The sequence below is a fragment of the Ochotona curzoniae genome, unplaced genomic scaffold, assembly GCF_017591425.1.
Source record: "Ochotona curzoniae isolate NIBS_2020 unplaced genomic scaffold, NIBS_Ocur_1.0 contig_1, whole genome shotgun sequence".
NCBI classification, from domain to species: domain Eukaryota; kingdom Metazoa; phylum Chordata; class Mammalia; order Lagomorpha; family Ochotonidae; genus Ochotona; species Ochotona curzoniae.
Window position 1 is genome coordinate 5,721,490 of NW_024464918.1, and position 14,230 is coordinate 5,735,719.

General features: G+C 39.2%; 1 pseudogene; it reads right to left on the bottom strand.

The window, feature by feature from the left end:
- Nucleotides 1-13,328: 13,328 nt before the first annotated feature.
- Nucleotides 13,329-13,502, bottom strand: LOC121154471 (annotated as a pseudogene).
- Between the last annotated feature and the right edge of the window lie 728 nt (nucleotides 13,503-14,230).

A 14,230-nucleotide genomic window follows, 5' to 3' on the forward strand; every position in this document is an offset into this window, starting at 1 on the left:
GGATGTGTAAAACCTTCTTTCAGAGTAGAATTGAGGCTTTAGGGATTTCTGCAAAGTGTGTTTGACTTAGTAGTGTGATTAAAATTAAGGCACTGAACAATTCACAAAACCTTTAAAGTATTGTTCATATTAATCTGCGGCTTCAACTGTTCATAAGCCACTCCAGATCCTAGATAGGCCTGCAGGGTTTGGAATTCCTCCGGGGCTCAGTTCACTTGAAACGACGGAGGCAAATGCACAGCCAGGGTGTTTATCATCCACATTCATCACTGTTTGCCATTTTCCTTTCTTATCAGAAGTCAAAAGCAACATGTAAGATATGTGGCTACCGAGGGTTATCACTTGTTGCCATGTGAAAAAAACTCAGCTGAGTCGGTTCAGCCTGATGGCCCCTCTGTTGAGATTCAGAATCTCTTATCTTTTTTCCATTCTCCTGTCTAGACACTTGACAATAATTTGCAGGAAATTGAGGCTGTTAGCCCCGCCGAGAAGCCAGAGCTGACACATTTCTAAATATCATTTTGCTGTATGTGTGTGTGTGCGTCCACATGTGTTTAATGCAAGATAGTGTTAATTCACTAGGAAAACAGAAATGTTTTTCTCTCTTTGGGAATGCAATTGGCTGACTCTCACTTAGGCAGAGTTGTATGATTTTATTAAGTCTAGTCTTCATGGGTTTGCAACCATGTCCTGTTACTTAGAGCACAAAACACCAGTTTGCCTTTTGTGAAAAAGGAAGGTTGGGAGAGCTAAGATTCTTCCATTCTACCATGTTTTCTTGTATTTGCTTATGTTTCATTTTCTTTCTCTCATACAGGTAAGAAAATTTCATTCTTTCAACAACTGGTACTAGAATTTCTTATAGTAAAACACTGGCATTTGTTGAGAAAATGTGCTAATAAATTCAGTTTAAGTTCCCAGGGCCTTGATATTATCATCTGGCATCCAGGTTCCAAAAAGACGAGAGAAAATCTTTGCTATTAAATAGAGGCAGGGGTGGGGGACTTGCAATGTGGCTTTCCTGGGAGGAAGTTAGAATATATAAATCTTCATGGTGAATGCTATTGAGGGAAGGACAGCTTCCAAGGTTATCCATTCTAAGAAAAGTCTGAGACAGTAAAAAGGCTAAAGATGTCTTCTAAAGCTTTCTCTATATAAACATTGGGGTAAACTACCCCTCTGCACCACCCTTCTACTGTCTGCCATGAAGTTTTGTAATTTGGGGTAAAAAAGAGGAAGTCAGTCATGTGTTGTTGTTGATACCAAAAACATTTTTCTAAATGCGAGGAAAGCAGCTGCTTGAGGTCTGTTCAAACGACTAATTTTTGCACAGTGGGCCGAATTCACCTTGGAGTTGTTCTGATGCAGGTGACATCATGTTATCTTTCATCCTGGAACTCATTCAGATAGGAGGGAAGAAGGAACAATGAATGATCTGTAAAGTATATATGAAATACTTCCTATGGTAAAAATGGGAAAGTGCTTGATTCCTTTTTACCTGAAATACTTGGGACCAGAAGTGTTATAGAGTTTGGATATTTTTCTGGAGTTTGAATATTTGCATATATATAAGGAGATATAGGATGGGATCCAAATAGAAACATGGAATGCATTTATGTTTCTTATACATCTTAAATACATACCATGAAGGTCATCTTACATTTTTGGCATAGCTGTGTTTTGACTATGGCCTATAATATGAGTTCAGCTATAGTTTACACTTGTGGCCTGATGTACACACTCAGATAAGAATTAGTTAACCCATAGTTTGCCAGATAATCTATAACAAATGCCATGGACTAAGTGGCTTAAGCAATAGAAAGCACTCATTCACATATCAGAAAGTCAGAAGTCCAAAATGAATGAATGAGTTGGTAGGACTTATTTTATTCTGTTCTTGGCATGTGAGTGGAAACCTTTTATCTTTGCTTCACGTGGCTGTTGTGTAGTCTGTTTGCTCTATCTCCTGATCTCTTCTTTAAAGAACACCAGTTCTACTGGAGAAGGACAACTCATATGGCCCACTCACCGTAGTCATTCCTATTAAGGGTCCCATTTGCCATCAATTGCCATTCTGATGTACTGGGGTTTAAGATGGATCTATCATTTTGGGGAGTAAACTATTCATCCCATGGTCAATCATCCATCTGCTGCTTGGCTACATGCACATACATTCTACTTGTGAGAATACACATGTTTTTAGCTGCTACATATATATATATATGAAAAACACCCATGCATCTTACTGACATTTAAAGGAACTCTATCATTGCTGCAGGCATTGTGGGTTAAATTTTACCTATGATAAAGCCCACTAGGAATGTTTCTCACTCCACAGCACACTTTTCAGTCACACGGGGACTTCTTTGCCCACATGTATAAACTCTGAATGGCTTATGTAAAGTACTTACGTAACATACACCTTGACTTTGTCTCTTGAAAGAACCAAGCTTTCTTTTTGTTTGCTTCATCTAGCTCTTGGCTTTCCTTAGGGCTTCTACCACGTCTTAGGCAGCACACTTATTCTTGTATGAGCCATTGAAGTTATCAGTCCTTTAAATCTTCAGCATGCCCATGTAGCTTTTCTTAGACTCATATCAACCTGGACTGTGCCTAAAGATGTTCCATGTACAGCTGGGGATGGAGCTGGAGATGTTTGTGATAGTGTGGTATATTGTCTTTGTGTATCCCTATCTTACTTAGCTAGTTTGGGACCATGTGCCTGGAAGGACTTATTTGAATCATGACTGCTTAAAGTAATTGTGATAGTTCCTATTTTTCTTGATAGTCTTTAGTGTAAACATAGAATTTTGGAGAAAGCTCTCCCTGTGGCTTCTGGGAAGAGGAGACACATGAGAGACAATGATCTCTCTCTGTACTGCTGATTGCTCTTTGTTCTGCAGTTTACAGTGGGCACTGTTACACTGATCTTGTCACCTATCAAGGGCTGCGTCTCTCTCAGTATATCAGCATCTATATAATGAAAGCATTGTAAGGACCAATGAAATTAATACTGTGTGAAACAGTTAGAGCAATCTGGAATATTATTCAATAGGAGTTAACGTAATTCGTATGAGGGACAATTTTTCAGCCATGTTGAAAATTTCAGAGTTGAATGGTGGGATATAACTACCACTCACTGAGACAAAACTACTGAGATGCTGGGTCAACCCTGACCCTAATTTTGCCCCTCCTCATCTCTGGACATTGTTTTGTGAGGTGATGTATTCTGACCTTATTGTTGAGGATCCCTTTAGTTGGAACTTAGGTTGCACATAACAAAATCACCTTTAATAATATATATCAGTAACTGTTTTAAAGAGAGACATATCTACAGAATTTTCCATTGTTTCTGGTGCTACTTACTGTGCATGGAAATTAGTTGTGAATAAGCATGGTCCTAGTGACTACCATGCCAATTAGGACATGTGCATCCCAGATGGAGTGCCTAGGTTTGAGTCCCAGATCCAACCCACATCCCAGCTTCCTACTAATGCAAACCTTGGTAGGCAGCAGTTGATGGATCAACTAGTTATCTTTACCATCCAATTGGGAGAACTGGATTTGTTCTTGTTTCTGGCTTCATACTGGTCTAACTAACCCCAGCCATTGTTGGCATTTGGGAAATGAAACAGTAGATATGAGATCTCTTTCTCTCTTTAGGTAAACAAACAATAAATAAATATTAACAAATGAAGACAATAATGATTAAAGGGTTAATTATGCTTCATAGATACGGTGGAATTTCAAAAGCAATAGATTTTATATTTCTTTGAAACTTTAAAATTATAGTGAAATGAACATAGGATATATAGCCTCAAACAGTTAGCATTAAATAATTAATGTGCCCTTTACTCTGTGAACCTGGGCAATTTAATTATTTATTTTCTCGGTTTATCTGTAAAATAAAATAAATAATCTTCATACCTGGACATTGTTACATGTTACAATGTTACATGTAGTTAGTATAATGTTATTACATGTAACAATAATGTTAAATTTTTCCTATGTACTAGCATTCATTATGTTAAAATGATTAGATTTTTCCCATTCCTAATTCTTCCTAACACTGAATCAAACTTTTCATTAAAGCGTGACTCCAGTTTAACTGTAGAAACTTAAATTGTCCTGAACAAAGAGCTTGACATTATCATTCTTGGGTATTGAAGTGATGCCAACTTTTGATGAGCCTCTTGGTATCCATAGCAGTTTATGAAATGTTTGGAAACAGACCTTCAGTTTTCAAAGATATGATGAGAAACGAGGAACCTACTCCATCCCCAGCTGATACAAAGACCTTAATATGGTCTCTTTCATTTTGTTGCAGTAGAAAGGAACTTATTCTATTTCAGTGTCCTTGAGAGCACTGGTAACTAAACAAACAAACAAACAGACAAACCCAAAAAACAAACAAACAAATGATTGGGTTGAACAGAGCCCTGAGCAGGCTAAAGGAAGGCTTGCCAATAAGAGCTCATAATGGGAAAAACATGTTGCAAGACTGGTTCACACAAGACACTGCTGCATTGTGTGTTCAGGTAAAATGAGCAGGGCTGTATTTATTTCCATTAGACGGGTCAACATTTCTTTAAATACTTGGGTATAAAAGAATCATGAGGCATTACTCTTCTTTTATGAGGAGGGAACATTACGCTTCTTTCATAACCTCATAATGAAGTTTACTTTTTATGTCTTAGATACTGGAAATCCCAGAGTTACACTTTAGTACTTGATAGCTATCAGTAGCTTTAGGCAAGTGTTCCAGTCAGAGTAGATTCCTCTTTTCCACCATTATATGGTTCTTGATACAATGTCTTTTCACAATGTTCAACTTTAACTTCATGTAGAATCATCTCAAATATTTTTTCTGGAAGTAGAAATTATTTGTTCTTTGGATCCATTCATCTGACCACTCAACAAACATTTATGGCTACATATAGTGGATGAGGCACTGCTATATGCAGAGAAATCAGAGGCAAGTAAGATTTCTACTTCCATTCTCATGATTTTCATAACCCACTGGATGTGCTAGATATTAAATAAATCTAAAATTCAGTTTTTTAAACCACTAAAGAGAAAAACCAGGAGACATTGTGAGAAGGTGAAATAGAAAGAATGAGGACACATGGTCCTTACATATACGTTGTTTAACAAGGCATCTGGTACTAAGTAAATTTGCATATCAATAGACTTTTGGGTTAATATGTATAAATACAGATTGTGTTCATATTATGTGACGTTTGTTTTGATTCATCTATATCTAGTTCATGATCATTATCAATAAATAGAGTCTTTAAAATTCCTAATCCATACTATATGCTTTTTAAAAAATGACTTGGCATGTATTTTCTCAACATCTGCATTCCATCTTTTTTTAATCTACTTACTATTTATCTGTTGTTAACAGAGAATCAAATATAAGGTCCCAGAGTAGGGTTTAATATCTTCTTCCATCATTTTTGCAGCATATACAAGTAGTGCACCCAGTTTGGAAACCTGTTTCTAATAGGCATTTTGATTATTTTATTTGAAGATGCTTTTTTTCCCCCTAACTTCAGTCTTTGGAAGCTTTGTGTCAAATTTCACAGCCATGAAGGAATATTCACAGAGGAGTATAGGAAGTTGTCCAAGAATGTAGAAATGTGAAATCTCAGACCGAACACATTATCAGGAGCTACCCCCATCATTAGTAGATGGGAAAGCTGTGACCAAAGAGGATATAGGCTATATTCAAGAACATATGCCCTCATAGGATACTGCTCATTTAGTTTACTCCTGGTGGATATCAAATTCACCTTTTTTTGTGATAACTTTTACAACAGTTGCTAAGCGCAATTTTTGAGTGAAGAAATGGAGTGAGGGACAGAGGCATTCAACTAGTACTAGATACAGGGAAAGTTGGATGTGGCTGCAATGTTTAACCTGTTTTCTGAGTTATTTCTTGTTTGATATACATATAAAATTAGCATCCAATATTTAGAGTATAAAAAATATAACAACTGACAGCTTGTACTAGGAAATGCATTTCTAAGAAAAATTCAAGGAGTGACTTCATTCATGTTTTGGTGTTGTCTAGAGACACATGGTTAGAACACAATTTATGTGGAACAATAAAATGTGACATTGTTAGTTTGGGGGAAGAATGTGCCATCTGATTCTGAGACAATGAACTGATCATTGCTTTTTAAAACAAAACATATTTAGTCTGACTGAGGAACTTGCTGTTTGTTCCTACCCTTTGCAAAATTGCTGTTCAAATGCAACCTAATGGAACATTTCATTGTTTTGCATCAAGAATTTCTCTGGCCTTTCATCTAATAGGAAGTCAAGGTTATGAAATGCTTCTTATTCCAGATTTTACTCTGAAATGATTTAAATTTTAGAAGCATGATGTCTTCCTAAAATGTCTTCCGACTGGTTTTGTTTTTTGTTTAGTTGAAAGAAGAAAAGGAGGCATATTGATAGGAAATTTGCACCAGGAGGTTATTTTAATGGGTACTTGAAAGCAGTGGTTTTTTCAAGGTTGGCTGAACATTCACATCAGCTTGGGAGCCTTTAAAATCATACGATCTGCCAGACCTTCTGATTTAATCAGTCAGGGAAGAGGGAGGGTCAGAATTGTAAGGGACACAGCTTTGAGTTGCCTCTTCACTTCCTTTGATTCCCGTGTTCCTGAAGGCTTTTCTTGGCTCTACGATCATGTTCTGCTTGTGCCTTTGCTAGACCCCTGTACAACCTCTCTACTGCTCGTGCTTCAAAATCTGGGTGCAATTCAAGTAAGACTTTCATGATCCAAGTGAAAGCCATCACTACTCCAAGTCATATCTCTGTTTATGTGGATTTGACATAAGGTTTGACATCTTCTTGAGAGCACCACAGACTGAGTGGTGCAAAAAGGCAGCTTACCTTGACTCAAGTGAAACAGGACAGGTGAATCTTGACTGATGAGGAGTGGGACACTGGAGTGAACCAAGTGGTTAGACCACCCTTCTTTCTCTTTGGATTGCTCCAAAGTGTGGTTTCTTCTTAAACATCTAGAGAATTCCTGTTAGACAACCGTTATGTTTCCTAATACTTTTTTATAAAGTGCTGGGTTGCAGGGCTAGTCCCTGCTTTCTTTGCCTACTTCTATATTTTCTTGTCATCATTACCACGAACTTGCACCACCCACATACTGTGTCAACATTTAATCTTTGCCTCAGGCTCCACTTCCTATTGAACCGGATATATTCCCCGAATGAGCCAACAGTGTAGACAGAATTGACAAACACTGCTTCTATAAAGTTCCTGAGCCCCCATTTCTTCAAAACCATTGCAAAAGGGCCTGGCACTGTGGCCTAGCAGCTAAAGTCCTCACCTTGAATGTACCAGGATCCCATCTGGGCGCCAGTTCTAATCCCGGCAGCTCCACTTCTCGTACAGCTCCCTGCTTGTGGCCTGGGAAAGCAGTCGGGGACGGCTCAAAGCTTTGGGCCACTGCACCTCTGTGGGAGACCTGGGGGAAAGTTCCTGGCTCCTGGCTCCAGATTGGTGCAACACCGACCGACCATTGCAGTCACTTGGGGAGGCAATCAATGGATGGAAGATCCTTTTCTCTGTCTCTCCTCCTCTCTGTATATCTGACTTTGTAATAAAAATATATAAATCTTTTAAAAAAACCATTGCATATAAATGGAATTTTCATTACTATAATTTCCTTTTATTTATTTTTCAAATCAAACTGGAAAAATGTTGAAAAACCATTCCCGTCACTCCTTTACTCACTGTTCAGTTTCTCAGAGTCGTGGAGCCAGTTTCTAGCTTTTTCATTTTTGTGTGTGTGATCACCTATCTACGTTGCCTTGTAACGGTTGTCATTTAATAGTGTCTGTTACACATTGTTTCTTTACTCTTTCAAGTTGGCAGTGTGTCATAATGTGAAGGCACAAGAAATAACTTTCCTTAACCACACTAATAGGGATTTTAATTGCATGTGACTTTTTTTGGAATGAGATTCTGCATTTGTATTTATTTGTTTGAAAGGGAAATAGCAAGAGTGAGTAAGAGAGAGAGACCGGCAATACCTTGTAGCACTGATTTACTCCCCAGTGACCACAATAAGCAGGGTAGATATGAAGCCAAAAGTTAGGAGCTCCATAAAAGTCTCTGGAAGAGACCCAATCCCCAACCAATTTAAACCACTACCTGCTGTTTCCCAAGGTGTGTGTTAATAGGAAGTTCTAACTTGAAGCAGAGCAGGTAGCTGAACCTAGGTATTCTGATAGTGGACAGAGACATCCCAGTTGGTATCCAAACTAGTATTCAGAATGCAACCTTCCACTAGTAACTTTTTGATGTTAAAAACAATATTAAGAATTTCATCCTTAAGTATATTTTAGTGCACATGTGAATGTAATTAGGTCAGAGAGCTGCAAGCAAAAGTTAGGCTGAAAGGCATACTCACACTGGGGTTCAAAAATACTTCTAAAATTCTATTTAAAATAGACATCTCAATTTATCTTTCTATAAACAGTATAGGAGAGGGCCTGGTGCAATGGCTCAGTGGCTAAATCCTCAGTTGCACATGCCATGATTCCATATGGGTGCCGTTTTGTGTCCTAGCTGCTCCACTTCCCATCCAGCTGGCTGCTGTGACCTGAAAGAGCAGTGGAAAATGCCCAAAGCCTTGAGAACCTGCATCTGCATTGGAGACATGGAAAAAGCTCCTGGCTTCTAGCTTTGGATTGGCTCCATTTCAGCCATTGTGGCTACTTGGGGAATGAACTAGCAGATAGAAAATCTTTCTCTTTGTCTCTCCTTATCTCTGTAAATCTGGCTTTCTGATAAAAACAAATATTTAACAAAGAAAATATAGGATAATTATTTTCTTTATATCTTCTGGCAACCTTGGATATTCCCAATTTTAAACCTTTGCCAATCTGGCCAACATATCCCATTGTTGTTCCAATTTATTATACATCAATTTTTAAAATCTTTATGCCTTTTTGGGCATGCGTCTCTAATTTAAAAATTTGATTAAATTTTATTAGAGCAGGATGTGTGTGTAGTGTAGTTGCTGAGAAATCAGACTGTTCTTTCCAACCAACAATCTTCTGGGCCAGGTCTGATTATTTTGTATTCTCTATAACACTGGTTCTTTGAATTTGGAGAAATGAGCCATTCTAGCCCCTCAGTGAGAGAAACCAGAACTGGGCACCAGACAAGATCATTGTAAAGACTTTCTAGTGGGTGGGTTGCTGGAAGAAACTTTCACACCTGCCCAACTCATTTTTCAAGTCTGCTGCTGGCTAGCTCCATCCATTCAGTTTGAACAGAAGCAGAGCGTGCTGAGAACTTTCCCCACAGATTGACAAGCATGCACTGCCAGGCAGTTTGCATCCAGAAGAGCTAGGCCAGTAGTTCTTTGGCAATCAGCTTTAGGCAAAGCTGAAGTCAGCTTGCCAACATAAAACTGCCCAGGGCCTCCATGTGATGGGAGCAGGGTTGTAACAGAGATGGGGAAAGTTCTTGCAGACCCCAAACCTGCCCCGCCTCTCGCCTGCTTGGATGGATAGCCACAGCTCAGTGAAATACTTTTGACTGGGAGGAAGAATCAGGATCCTCATCCATGGAGTATACCTCATCTGATGAGACAGACACAGTCCTTACCCCTAAGGGCTCCTCAACCTGCTGAGATCATGGGCACTGTTATATCTACTTGGAATTTATAATATGATTTATGAGATGCAATACCTTTGCACGAAATGACTCAGAAACACTTCTAAAGGCAATATATTTGGTGTAAGCACATTTAGCACAGAAGGGAGCAGTAGGTGTGGTTGATTTAGACACAGAGCTAAGAGGCAGTGGATGTTTAGTATTTCAGAACCCAGAAGGTTGGCTTCCTTCCATACTTTCTACTTACTGTTCTCTCCTTGCTTATCCTAAGTTCTGCCAGTCACAGTGGCCAGAGGTGGGAAGTCAATCTGGACCCCAGACTGGCTCTGCTTCCCAATCCATCCTTTCAGGAAAAAGCCATATCACATTTGGTGTAACAGCTTTTAGCTAAGACTGTTACTTTCCCCACTCAACTGACAGTTTTCCTGTGTCTGGGATTTCTTTTAATTCAGCATATTTACCGAGGAGTTTGTTGCTCAGGAGCCATGCTAGGTGCTAGAAAAACAAGAGTGACAAAAAAAAAATCATCTCTGTTGATGCTTGAGTAAAGAAAGAAACATCAAAAACTGGCTGTGAACCAAATATGTAAAGAAGAGTGGTGGCAGGAACATGTAAAAGGGGTTAATGATTTGCTACATGTTGAGTTTCACAGCTTAAGGGCCATCCAGGAAAAGATGGCTGTGAAGCACGGGATAAGAGGAGGATAGACTGGGATGATGAAGCAAATGTCTTAACATTTGGGTTGTTTTAAATGATGGAAAGAATACTTGCATGGAAAACATTCATTTTTAAAGAGTGGACAGAAGCAAAATCATGGAAAACTGAGCAGGTACAGCCTCATGAAATTCCTATAATCAGCAACTTCTATGTTTACTCAATGTAGAGTACAAGTGACTAGGTTCCCACTCCCACCAGAAACAACATCAACAATAACAAGAAGACACAAAATATTCTATTTCCAGATACTGACTCTAAAGGCAGCAGAAGACAATGCTTCCCACGGGAGGCAAAGCATGAAGTAAGACCTAAAATTGCCCCTGTGACTGCGTAAATTTCTAGGCCTCAACGCAGAGGAGATGACCTTTCAGTGGCCCCTGGACTCCATGGGCTCAGCAGACAGGACAGGGGCATCCAGAAATCACAAGACAAGAGGGAAAGATGTACAGGGAAAGAAGACTCTGAAGATCCGAGAGGGTGCTCCTTGAGTATTCAGGTACACACTAATCAGCTCATGCATATGAGAACACTGTCCCACACCAATGAGAGAACCACCTACACTTAGAAAAGGAGACATTCTCTGGGCCCATTTAAGTCTAAGACTCCAGTCAGCTACCCTGGAAACCTCATACTTCACTAGATACCAGATACTCTGAAAGGGTTTGTGTAAGGAACCTCAGAAAAAATGCTGCTCTAGTTCCTCCTAAGCAAACTTTAAAACCAAAGTTAATGGGATTAGACTCTTTTTATTTAGTGGGAGCACATAAAATAGCTCAAGAAAGTAGAAAGATAAAATATGCAAATAATCCTAGCATCATCAACATTCATCCAGAATCGCCAGCTATTCCATTGTGATTATTTTAAAAATCATACAGATGATAACAGTAACAAATAAGGACATTAAAACATTATGATAACTGTGTCCCATATGTTCTCAAATCTGGAGGAAAGACTGAACATATTAGGGTCTTAGAAGATATTTTTAAAAGCCAACTCAAACTTTTAGAGACAAAAACCACAGTGTCCAAGATGAAAATCTACCAGATGGGATTACTATTAGATTAAACATTGCAGAAGAAAATGCTGGTGAACTTGAAGACATAGCAATAAAAACTACTCAAAATGAAACACCTGGAAAAATGAATTTAAAAATAAAAAGAATATCAAAGACGTGTGGGAAAACTATGAGAAGGTAGCACACATGTACTTCTAGTCTCTAAGGGGAAGTGGAAAAAAATTTTAAAGAATCAATGTCTGGAAATTTTCCAATTTTGAAGAAATGTTTCAACCCACAGATCATGAATATTAAAAGTTCATGCACTAAAATATGCAAATGGTTTTATGAAAGCATAGTAAAATTGCTCCTAACTAATGGTAACAGAGAGGGAATGAAAATGTAACTAAATGAACTGTTCAGAGAAAGTTCTCCCCACAAGGGAAACCAACTTGAACAGCTATTCAGTCACCAAGTCACCTACCCAAGGGCTTCGGAAGCCAGATGAGAGATCTCAGTGCTTGGGTTTTGCAGAACAGTTAAGTGGAGATGATCTGAAGAAACCAGGAAGCAATGAGCTGACCAGGTCCTGCCTCCCTTAGTTCCAAAGAGTAGAGTACAGAGGCAGACTCCTCCTGCCTTGGAAAATGAGAGTAATGTAAGCTCAGACTTTAAACTCAAAATGCAACAGCTGAGCAGCTACCAAAAAAACAAAAATGCAGAATAGGGTACCATGGCCCTTTCTCCCAGGCCCAGACCTGAGCAGGATCTTACCATGTAGCTCAGAACTGGGCCACTGCTTTGAGATTTCAGTACCTGTTAAAACTCAAAGGCTGCTTCTCCCCAGCCAATGCTCACAGATGGAGCCCTCCAGTATGACTTGGTATTAGATATCTCTGTATGCTGATGAAGCAGACTTGATATGACACATGGCCCCATCAGCCTCATGTGGGTCCGCTGTGTACCTCCAAGATTACGCAGAACTAAGAGCCAATTTTGTGCCAGCATAGGAGTCAAGGGACTGTATTTGTCATTCCTCTCAGAATTTCAAGCAGAGATCAAGGAAATCCACAGAATTTTGTCTGGGTCATGTACAATAGCTAGAATAACATAAACGTAATGCATATAGTTGTGTGTTGTATCATTTAAGGAACAATAAGCAGAAACTCTTTACATGTTCAGTATAGATACAGTTTTTTGAAGCATTTAATTTTTATTTGAAAGGCAAATTTTACAGAGAGAGAAGGAGAGGGAGAGAGAGAGAGATCTTCCACCTACTGGTTCAATCCCCAAATAGCTGCAATGGTCAGAGCTGAGATCATCTAAAGGTGGGAGCCAGCAGTTTCTTTCTGGTCTCACATGGGTGAAGGAGCCAAGGAGTTGGGCCACCGTCTGTTGGTTTTTCAAGCCATAATGGGGAGTTGCATCAGAAGTCGAGCAGCTGGAACACAAACTGGTGCCCGTATCAGATGCCTGCAAGTGAAGAGTTAGCACACTATGCCACCACACCAGCCCCATAGATACAGGTTTTGTTGTTGTTATTTTTCGTTTGTTTATTTTTACTGGAAAGGCAGATGTACAGAGAAAAGGAGAAACAGAAAAAAAATGTTCCACCTGCTGGCTCACTGCACAAATGACTCCGATGACTTGAGTTAAGTTGATGAGTGCTCCAGGAGCCAGGAGGCTCCTCCAGGTTTCCCACACAGATGCAGGGTCCAATGGTCTTGTGCCATCCTCTGCTGTTTTTCCAGGCCATTAGCAGGGTGCTAGATGGCAAATGGAGCAGCCAGGACACAAACCAGAGCACATTTGGGATTTGAGCACTTGCCAGAGGAGGATAGCCGGTTGAGCCATTGTTCTAGGGCCATTAGGTACGGGTTTAAAAAATGGATTTGATACATGTCTTGTTGAATCCGTGGGACTCTGCATATGGGGTAGCAGTTATAAATGCAATGAGATATTCCTTTAAATAAATGGCAATAGATAATTGGTACAGGCAACTGTATTGATGGATTTTAGAATAATTATACTGCATGAAAGAAGCCAGGCCAAAAAAAAGTAGCTTGTATTCAGTTAGCAATAATTGCACCTCAGATAAACCTCATTGGCTGTGATACTGCCACTGCACAAAGCTAGTAACTTGTATTCATATGTTTCCATTTATAGAAAATGTATGAAGGAGTTTTCTCAGGCCTAAAGGATGAGGAGGGAGAGTGAACAGGATCACAATGAGCATAAAGATATACTAGACTAATAGTTATATTTACTATTTTCATTTGGTGATAACTTCATAGGTATACAGAATTCAAGACATTATGAAAGCATTGTTTTCACACTTTTTATTTTTATTTTTTATTTTTCATGATGATTATATGGTTCATCAGGGTGAGAAGGATCGAGGGTTAGGGATAAGTGGGTATAATCCTTGTTTCCAAATTTGTTATTTCTTCTTGTTTCTGGGAGAAGGGGAGACATAAAGGAGGAAGCCACACTTGGCCTCCCAAATGTCCTAATACCCAGGAATGGGTAACTGTCATCCGATACCAACCCAGGATCCTGATATGGTACATGTTCTGAGGGTTCTGACCAAGTGGTTTGGATAGTTCTGAAATGTTGTCAATTTCACCAATCCAAGGATGAGGCGATCTTTCCAATGTCCATTGGCTGACATAGTCAACTTCGAGTCTCCATTCACCCAGATTTTTGCTGTCATTGTTTCACTGGGATAGTTATTTAATTTGTTCTGTTTTCCTTCTGCTATGGTACCAAATGGGCTGCTGTATTTTCCATGTGTATCAGGGTCTGTGTCCACTGCTCTACCTTTTTCACTGAGGAAGACATGTCCTTGTAGACAGGCCCAAG